Source organism: Leguminivora glycinivorella, chromosome 4 (assembly GCF_023078275.1).
Source record: "Leguminivora glycinivorella isolate SPB_JAAS2020 chromosome 4, LegGlyc_1.1, whole genome shotgun sequence".
In the NCBI taxonomy this organism is placed as follows: domain Eukaryota; kingdom Metazoa; phylum Arthropoda; class Insecta; order Lepidoptera; family Tortricidae; genus Leguminivora; species Leguminivora glycinivorella.
This window is the reverse complement of record NC_062974.1, coordinates 28085441-28096333: the sequence shown is the minus strand read 5'-3', so window position 1 is coordinate 28096333 and position 10893 is coordinate 28085441. Positions and strand designations below refer to the sequence as shown.

The following is a 10893-nucleotide window of genomic DNA, read 5'->3' as shown; positions in this document are numbered from 1 at the left end:
CAGACGGACAGACGGACAGACGGACAGACGGACAGACGGACATGACGAAACTATAAGGGTTCCGTTTTTGCCATTTTGGCTACGGAACCCTAAAAAAAGAACTATTGCGTGTTTTTGGGTTTTGTATTGTTTGCATTAAAAAAAAATGAAGAAAATGATTTAAACTTTTACGAATTTTGCGTCCCTAGTGCGCAAAACCTTCTAGTCAGGACCAAGTGCGGGTAGTTCGAAAAGATGTTGATGTCAACTTTAGCCAGCGACAACGCCGTCCTTGAAACGTCTGAGGTTTGTTAAGAACTACACGTAGGTATAAATTAGTAGGTACGCGATAGTAATTACTATAAATTCTGGCTATAAATTTGATCCAAATTTGATGAGATCGCCAGTAAAAGTAATCAGACCGGGTGTAAACGCCTAGATTTTTTATCCAATACTGCGTACAATAAAAGTTAAGGCGACACTGTCAGAGGCTGACGATGACGCGCCATAGAGAGCACTTCCGCGACCGCGTACGGCAAACGGCAAGTGGCGCGTGCGTCGGAAGTCGTGCGACTGTAGAGTAGACACCCAGGAGGGCGTGGAGAAGGCATATATGTGCAAGCTTTTTTTAATCAACTTCAGAGTTTGAAAAGTAGATGGTACTTGCTTACGTTTTTTTTTGTACTACGTCGGTGGCAAACAGGTATACGGTCCGCCTGATGGAAAGCGGTCACCGTAACCTATGGACGCCTGCAACTCAAGGGGTGTCACATCATGCGCATTGCCGACCCATTAGAAACTTGTACACTCCTTTTTTGAAGAACCCCATACTGTAGTTCATCGGGAATACCTCGGCAGGGAGCTCATTCCACAGCCGGAGTGTCTGCGGGAGGAAATTCCTCTGAAACCGCACGGTGCGCGACCATTAAGGTTGCAAGGTATGTGGATGAGCGCCCTGTCGATGGCAAGCGGTGCGATAATGAAAAGTGGACGTTGGCATCATGTCAAACAGTTCCTCAGAACGGTTGTGTTTAGGTCTAGGAACGGTCTCCTTAGACTTAAGGGTTCAATACCGCCTGTAAGTTATGTTCTACGGCTCTAAACTCGACCAACAAAGATGTTACGTCGGCATTTATGGTAACACAGCATACGACCCGCCTGATGGCAAGCAGCCTCCGTACTTAGTAGGTATATGGACGACTGCAACTCTTGACATTTGGTTCACATATTGTCAGGTCAATGCAGTGGAAAAAGGACCTTCTTTAGTCAGTACGTAGCCAAATGCACAAACGCTTACGATTGATGTCGTTATCGTAACTACCTATCTCTATCGCTCTTTCGTGTTTTCGCGACAGAGCCGGGCTGCGTTTTGATCGGCGTCTACCGTCAACGATTGTCATTTGACATTTCAGCTAGGCCGGCCAGGAGATTTGACTCACAATTTTTAACCCCCGACGCAAAAACGACGGGGTGTTATATGTTTGACGGTCTGTCTGTGTGTCTGTCTGTCTGTCTGTCTGTGTGTGTGTCTGTGGCATCATAACTCCCGAACGTATTAACCGATTTAGATTTAGTTTTTTTTTTGTTTGAAAGCTGAGTGGCCTGAGTAGCCGTCTCTCCAACTTCTTGGTCGATACGAGTGCGCTGTCTGAACGACAATATGCGTACCGCCCTGGACACTCGACGACTTCTCTAACTCGAGAACTAATCCGGCGTATCATGGTCGCCAAGGAGAGTCAACTGCAAGTAGCAATTGTGTGCTGTGACCTCTCCAAGGCCTTCGATGTGGCCGACCGTGCTCTACTAGAAGCGAAGCTGCAGCACTACGGCATTAGTGGCTCATCGCTGGCTCTGTTTACTAGCCTACTCAAAGAAAGGTCCCAAATAACAGTTAGTGACGGTGGGAAAATAAGATCGGATCCCTTAGAAGTAACAATGGGTGTCGCGCAAGGCTCGTCCGTATCTAATATTCTCTTTTCCCTACTTCTCAATGACCTACCAGAGTCAATTCATGCAGCCGAAATTCTAATGTACGCTGATGACATAGCTGCTATTGTTACAGCGCCTACTCTTGACGGTATATAGAGTGCGAACTGAACACAACGGTAGCACAGCTATCGCGGTGGTTTGTTTGTAACGGGCTTGCCCTGAATTTAAAAAGACTCACTTCTTGCACTTCAATTTGACTGGCAGAATTATGAGGCCACTGAGAGTCCAGATTGATGTAAATATACTCCAACAAACAACCTGCACCACCTTTCTAGGATTCCAAATTGATCAGGGCTTAAAATGGGACCTGCACGTCGACAGGTTATGTAGCAAGTTGGGAAGTGCTTGCTTTGCCTTAGCTCGTGTCGCGAAAACAGTAACTCCAGAGGTAGCCCGGTCCTGTCCTGTTATTTTGCCACGGTACACGCGTTGATACAGCGTGGAGCTTTGGGGGCGCTGTGCACAATGGGAAAGAGTATTTAGAATGCAGAAACGCGCCGTCAGGATCATTGCGCGAGTGCCTACCGATACCCCGGCAAAAGACCTCTTCAAAAAACTCAATATCCTTACACTACCGGCAATTATAATCATCCAAGTAGCTATATACGTAAGAGGAAACTTAGACTCTTTTAAAACTAAAGGGTCAGGTTCTAGTTATAATACACGTAACGCCACAAAACTTGTAGGTATTAGTAGGAAATTAAAAAAATCAAATAAACTGACGCATATAATGGGACCTACCGTATACAATAGCCTCCCAACAAATATAACAGGAGCGCCAAGTTTGTGCAACTTTAAGTACCGATTAAAAAAGTGGCTTGTCGAACACCCGCTCTACACCTACGGGGAATTCCTGGTGCTTACAAAGTCAGTGTCTGTTTAATGTGGCATGTAAGAAATGTAAAAAAAATCTAATTAATAACTTAATCTTATACTTTTAAACGAGCAATTCTTGTATATTTATTTATTTATTTATTTATATATATATTTATTTACACTGACGATCTCGGAAACCGCTCTAACGATTTCGCAGAAATTTGTTATGTGGGGGTTTTGGGGGTGAAAAATCGGTCTAACTTATCCTTAGGTCCCGGAAAACGCGAATTTTCGAGTTTTCATGCGTTTTTCTTCGCGCGCCATCTCGTGTGCAGTAGTTGTACTGTTAAGACAGAATTCTTTCGGTCGATGTAAGTACTATTTATTGCAAACACTAGATGGCGACACAGGTCAAGGCTAAAACGAATAGAAAATACACTATTTGAGTTTTTGTGGCGAAATGCGCGCCATCTCGTGTGGAGTAGTTGTGTTGTTAAGGCTGAGAATTCTTTCGCTCGATGTAGGTACTATTCATTTTTGAACTAGATGGCGACACATGTCAAGGATACGAAACAGAACCGAGCGAAGCTCGGTTGCCCAGATATTGAATAATTATATGTTGTACTTAATTAACTAACTTTATTTAAACTAGGTACATGGAACTGTAAGTTTTGTTTCTAATTTTAAGTTTATATTATAATGTTGACATGTAAATTGGCTTTATGAATAAATAAGTATGAAGTATGAGTTAGTCGGGAGTGTTTTTAGCCATGTTTCATGAAAATCGGTTCACTATGTCGCGGTCGGGGGTTTTTTCAAAATTTTAATTTTGTGGTTAGGTTATTATCAATACCAAAATTCGAATTCTCTGAGAATATAAATGCCACATCCAATCATAGCTGTTCTACTCTGCGCGACAGTTAAGCTGCTAATCGTACCTCATTACCATCAAGTACCACCATCGGCACAAATATCTAACCACTTATGTACCGTATACCATCGACATAAACTTTATATTGATATGGTCTGTTTAATGTAAGTGTGGACACCATGAATATGAAACGCGCACTTTTCCTTCCTTAATGTGTTCAGTTTTTAGCTTGTGGTCGCTTTCATCTGGGAACTTGAGAGATGAATCGCAAATAGAGGAATTGCCGTGAACTACGAATACTAGGATTATTTTAAATTATAATGATTATCCATTTGTGATAATTAAAATAACAAAAAAATATACATATCTATTGACGAGTGGCCAACCCGCTTAAAGGCCTGTATAAAAAAACGAGGCGGTCATTTGGAGTAAATTTCATTTATTTATTAATTATTTATTGTACATCGATAGTCCTATGTTTGACATATTACAATAAATTGTATCAGTTTTCTGTTTTATAAAGCTGAGTTATTTTTGCATGAGTCCTCGTGTTGTGTCAAAACCAATTGAAAATTATACCAAATTTTTAAATCGGAATCGGGCTCCTGGAATTATTCCGTGACTGGGTGCATGCGCGGATGAGCCTAAGTTGGCCATACAAACAGACCACGTGACCCTCCCCCCCTGGGGCCCCGGGCCTTTACCACGTGACCCCCCCCTGGGCACGAAGCAGGATCCGCGCTTGACTGGGTGGTGTGTCAGACGATACAGGAGGGGTCAATTCTCCATAAAAACGCTCTCGACTATCTCCTCCGTGCCGAATGACATTTCTGGGACGCGAAACGAAAACGAAACGCCGCGAAAGGTAGTCTGGCTCTGTCGCGCCAATACGCAAGAGCGATAGAGATAGATACCTACGAGCGTTTCGTTTCGTGAGCGTTTGTGCCATTCGGCTACGTACTCTGGTTTTTGAAGATAGAGCAATGATTATTTTCAACACTGTGTTGGACCGTTTTTAGGGTTCCGTAGTCAACTAGGAACCCTTATAGTTTCGCCATGTCTGTCTGTCCGTCCGTCCGTCCGTCCGTCCGTCCGTCCGTCCGTCCGTCCGTCCGTCCACGGATAATCTCAGTAACTGTTAGCACTAGAAAGCTGAAATTTGGTACCAATATGTATATCAATCACGCCAACAAAGTGCAAAAATAAAAAATGGGAAAAAATGTTTTATTAGGGTACCCCCCCTACATGCAAAGTGGGGGCTGATATTTTTTTCATTCCAACCCCAACGTGTGATATATTGTTGGATAGGTATTTAAAAATGAATAAGGGTTTACTTAGATCATTTTTTGATAATATTAATAGTTTTGGAAATAATCGCTCTTAAAGTAAAAAAAAGTGCGTCCCCCCCCCTCTAACTTTTGAACCATATGTTTAAAAAATATGAAAAAAATCACCAAAGTAGAACTTTGTAAAGACTTTCTAGGAAAATTGTTTTGAACTTGATAGGTTCAGTAGTTTTTGAGAAAAATACGAAAAACTACGGAACCCTACACTGAGCGTGGCCCGACACGCTCTTGGCCGGTTTTTTTTTTGTTAATATTCTTATTAAAAAAAAACTAAACTATTTCATTGTTATTCAGATTAAAATTTCGTTACGATTGATTAAGTTTTGAAGGAGGAAACAGTCGAGAGCGGTAATCTTTTAACTGAGTTCTTCTTAATGGACAAGATTTTTTCAGAAATTTGATTAATAACACTAGTAAGTTTATTAAACCAGAATTCCCAAATTGAAAGGCTTCTTTCCATTTTAGCATTTACGCTCCTGTAGCGTCTTAATCGGCACATTATTGGTCAAGTATAGGTACGTGTCAAATGCCGTTTTGAACCTATAAAATGTGTAAAATTAGAATTCACTACAACGAGACGTAATTGCGTAAAATTTAAACTTGCCTCCAACGTTTCGGAGAAGAAGTCTTGTCCGAGATCATAAGGACAACGCCGTCCTCGAAACGTTGGAGCTAAAACTGTGAACCTAACTGTGCTTTTCTTAGAAAGACCTGCAGCAATTACAGGCAAATGAAATCGCTTGATAAACGTTTAATTAAGGGCAATATAACAGGTATAAAACTGGGAAACAGTTAGCAAACAGGTTGCGAACAATATTTACAGCCGAGTGGGCCAGGACCAAGCGTGTAATAGTTAATGGTAGCCATAACTTAGCTTCGCTTACCGTTCAGGTGTTTATAAATGTACCTACTGTAGGGCTGATTTATTTACATACCTAAATACGTACCTACCAGTGGCGGAGCGTCGATACAACTCGATTCCCAACGGGTTCCCTAAAATACTCTAGTATCTGTAGAAGTCCGTACAAAACGGATTCTGAAAACCCCTCCGGCTTTACCAACGAACATTTTCACGCCCCGCCACTGGTACCTACGTACCAAGCCAACTGATCGGCGATTGACTCTACTAGTCATAGTCACACCCACAGAACTAGATTTAGATAGAAGAAACAAAAACTATTTGTATAGCGGCCGAGCGTGTCAGATTTTGTACGGAAGTTGTTACTTGCCTCTATGTCCTGTGATTTTAAATATGTCTCAGGCCCTAGAGTGTTCGTATTTTTTGTGTTGCTCCAATTAAGACGATACTGTAGGGGTCAATTCTCCATACAAACGCTCTCGACTATTTCCTCCCTGGTTTTTGAAGATAGAGCAATGATTTTTTCAACACAGATTGTTATTATTTTTATCTGTGTCGGACCGTTTTGATTTTTTTGATATTCTGCTTTTTAAAGATTCTAGAGCCAATCAAAAATTTCTAAAAACGGCCTTTTTCATTGTGGCGCAAAAAAGGGTGTGATACTCAAGATTGGTAACAATTAACCAAAAAAGCTAAACGGTCCGACATAGATTATTTCATTGTTATTCAGATTCTCAAATTTCGTTCCGATTGATTAAGTTTTGAAGGAGGAAAGAGTCGAGAGCGGAACCTCGATTTTAAAGATTTTTTTGAAATATCTTTTGACTGAGTTGTTCTTAATGGACAATTTTTTTTCGGTAAATCTAGTTAATAACACTTGTATATTTAACTAAAATTCCCAAGTTGAAAGGGGGGCTCCTTTCCATTTTAGCATTTTCGCTACCGTATCCTCTTAAATATCACGTAACGAGGCATTTTTAATGTTTTGGTTGACTTCAACTTACAAAAATTGACGCCCGAAAGCTGTAAGCTGCGATTAAAGACGGACAACTCAGTGGATTTTACTGAGTTCATTTAATTGACACGCTAAGTAGATACGTTTGCTTGATCTGTGGTATACACCGTGTTTCACTTAACACTAAAAACCTGAAAACCGTTTGTTCAGAATCGAGAGTAGAATCGATTGAGCTATATCTTGATGGGGGTAATATTTTTATTTAAATTAGTATGATTAGTTATTTTTCACGCGCCTATTCTATTGCGCCTATTTGATTGATAATTGGCAGGAAGCTGCGCAGGATCGGGATAAGTGGCGTGCTCTCGTTTTGGAGGCCAAGATCCTCTTTGGATCACAGTGCCATACTAGTTAGTTAGTTAGTTATTCTATTGTATTCGTAATAAAACGTTGTGTATATCGCATTGCTAGAGGTTGTTTACCTTTTACAGTATTTAGGGGTATTAATACTGGCTGGTTACTTGGGCGATTATTTTTTCCGCTACGAGTTTGACGTTGTTTGTCAGTTTAATCTTAATGTTTATCATAAGTCATAAGTGTCATAACAAATTGAACTCGTACCTAATTACAACCTTGTCATTCTGAATATTGGGTTTAAATTTGCTTACTGCGATTAGGTACTTACCTGTCCAATTTGAAGTTTACTGTGACAAAGCTTTAAAGTGTTTTACAATGACATCTTAGCTGTCTATTGGTAAACCTTATGTCGTTGCAGTAACGTACACATTTAAAAATATTTTAAGCGGGTTACTCACGTATTAAATCGATATAGTGTTCGACATGTTTATGTATGCGTCGCGCTCTCGACATGTAAAGGCGGGGTCGCTACTCTTGAGAAAGGTTCTGGGTGTCTGAGGTTTTGAGTGATACCGGAAACACGTTGTATATGTCATCTGTGGTCACTCCTAATGCAAAATGAAGACAAAGTTTAAGATGGAGCTCCCCGATTGAGTAGTAGCCTATTCACTCTTGCTTTAATCAGACTGAGGTAGTATTTTTAGGTAACCCCGATTGTGGGATCGCAGTCCATTCCTTTGCTTCAAGTTTCGTGGCTAGCTCTCCCTATCTCTCTCCTGTAGTGCTGCGATAGGGCTAGACTCCGTTTCAATCGCCAATATGATACCAGATTATCATAATCCGAACAGTAACCTCCTCCCTCAGTACCCTCCTTAGAACTTGTGCACTCCTTTTTGCTGCGTACTTAACACAGCAAAAGGGAATGTACAAGTTTCTAATAGGGTGGCAACGCGCATGTGACACTGTTTGAGTTGCAGGCGTCCATAGGTTACGGTGACCGCTTTACATCAGGCGGGCCGTATGCTTGTTTGCCACCGACGTAGTATATAAAAAAAGTAAATGTTTTCTAGGAAATTCCTGACTTATGGTAATCCTACACAGAATGTGTATAATTTGCATACTACTTGCGCAGGCGCCGGGAGTCGGTCAGCGCGCACCGGCCGGCCGGCATTGCTGACACCCTCACGAACTGTAACGTCAGGCGTGCAGTTTATTATGATCTTGCTACGTAGCCAACTGCACAAATTCTTACGATACTATCGTTAGCTATCTCTATGCTCTATGGCTCTTCCGTATTGGCGCGAAAGCTAGACTGCGTTTCGATTGGCGTCTAACATCAACGATAGTTATTTCGGCTAGACCTGCTTGTCTGCAAGTAGCGGTTCGCAGCTTCCATAACTGTCTTACTTACTGAACTTAGCGGCTATAGGTACAATTCAGAAATAATATTTACAATTTGACACAAATATTTCCATCACACTCGCACTTTAAATGTGCTATTGCACGCAGGCGGAGCGTGAGTTATAGAAAAATCGTTCTCCCAAGGGAATAATGAAATTTCTTGTACTGTACTTAACTTTCTTACATCTATTTACATATTTTTTACATTGCGAGTGTGATGAAAAACATTGTGTAACTCGGGGAGTATGAATATTAGTAACTCGAGTCTTTAAATCGCTACGGCAAGCCGTCGCGATTTAACTTACTCTCGTTACCTCGTTAGTAATATTCAACTTCCTCCCCTTGTTGCACAATGTACTATTACATAATACTGTAGGCAGGTACCTATTAGTACCTATAAGTGTGAGAAGTGGTTCATTACAGGTACGTCAGGTAGAAACAGAAACTTCGGAGGGCCATCTGTACTGAAAAACGTCGTACGTGCGAAAACGAAATTCGTAAGTGCGTTTTCACATTATCCGATCCGATATCGGATGTCGGACCGATATCCCATACATTACAGGCGCCATCTTGGATTTTTTCTATTGAAATTCTTCCGACATCCGATATCGGATCGGATAATGTGAAAACGGCCTAACTCGTGTCGATTCGTAACTCCCTTCGGTCGTGTTTTAAGTTATCACCACTTGTTTCGAACTTCCTTTTTTTGCACTTGTATCGTAATGTACTATATCAGTATATGCGGTGTTTTTTTACTGCACTAGTTCGCAAAGTAGGACATTTCTAGAATTTCTACCTCACCTGCAATGACTAAAAAAATCGAGACTGAAAGGATAGTGCGGACTTCAATTATCTAGCTGTCCGTTGTTTTTTTCACAAGATATTTTAGTAGTTTACGAGTAGGTACGTATTTTTAGATAGGTATCTGTAGATATCTCATCTCGTTGTTTTATCTGGGTTTCCCGCAGTCACATTGTTGTGTTATTGTGGACTAGTTAGTGTTTGAAAATGTTGCAGTGCGAAATCGATTCTGTGAAGGTAATTCATGTGTATTTATTGTTTTTATGTAAATATAAAGTATGCGGCCCTGACGGCTGGCGGATCAGCGTAGACAAATTTGTCCAACGGTGTCAGAAGATAAAAGATAAAAATTCGTTTTCCCCTCACTAGCTCGGAAACACCTGTTTTGTCCTTTAATACCAGCGGGTAAAAACGCATTTTATCCACTAGTGTGTAAAGTAAAATGACCTTGAATAAAGTCAAATTAAGTGCTTTAAAATTGATAAAAGTAGGTGAATCTAGTAATAAAGATGATTTACCACCTGTGGAACTACTGGAAGCAGTGATAAACGCATTTTTTGCGTTGTAGCTAGTTTCCTCGCTATAGTGAGGGGAAAAGTTTTGTGTTACACTCTCTGGTGCAAATGTATTTTACTTCTCGTGTGTTAAAATACAACTTTGCCCCCTTGTATAACAAATAACTATTATTGCACATAAACACAAAAACAATTGTTGAAGGATAAGTTGACATCCATTTGTGCATAGCCTAATTATTATTAACACAAGTTTCCAGGGGTCCCCGCCCCGCACCAGTCTAGGCCGGTACCGCGGCGCGGGAGACCAGTAGGTATTGCATTTGTATTTCATGGTCATGAAAGTTAGAAAAACATATTAGCTAATATATATAATTAAAATACAGTGTGAGAGACAAGAGCATAGCCGACTTTTTATAACTAGAAACCTACCTAGTACCTACTCGGGTAGCATTGACCTGAGTAGTGGAAATTTTCGCTGGCAAGGTTGAACTCCTGGTGGCTCAGTTGGCAGATCGCTGGAGTATCGATCCAGAGTCCAGAGATCGTGAGTTCGTCTCACCCAAGGCAGACATTTTCATTTTTATATTGATTCTAACGGTAACGATATACCAAGCCCATACTGTTCCACACTTCGACAATGTCGCGGCCTTGTCTGTCTGTTTGTTCCGACTCGACGTCGACTTGAGAGATAACATCTGAGAGCTGGTGACCGAACATTAGAGTGCATTAAACAAACTGTATAGTTATAAACTTAAACACACATCATTAATAAATCTTCCACATATGGATAAAAAGTATTTTTAGACACTTAACAATGTACTATCAGCTGCAAAAGTGCATGGAGAAAATATGAATGAATTGATTGATAAATTCACCATGCACTTTTGCAGCTGATAGTACCTATACAAGGACAACAAACAAGATTGTCTGAAAAACATTGATATTACTGAGCTTTTCACGCCCTTGGCAGCCGCTGTGAAGCTTTTGTATAAGTACCTCAGTTA

General features: G+C 40.8%; 1 protein-coding gene across 2 annotated transcripts in view; it reads left to right on the top strand.

The window, feature by feature from the left end:
• The first annotated feature begins 9582 nt into the window (after positions 1 to 9582).
• Positions 9583 to 10893, top strand: part of LOC125225047 (rho GTPase-activating protein conundrum) — a 245632-nt gene continuing 244321 nt past the window's right edge. For both annotated transcript variants that reach the window (XM_048128555.1, XM_048128554.1), the window contains exon 1: positions 9583 to 9611. The gene's annotated coding sequence lies outside the window, so the exon portion shown is untranslated. The remainder of the gene's footprint in view (positions 9612 to 10893) is intronic.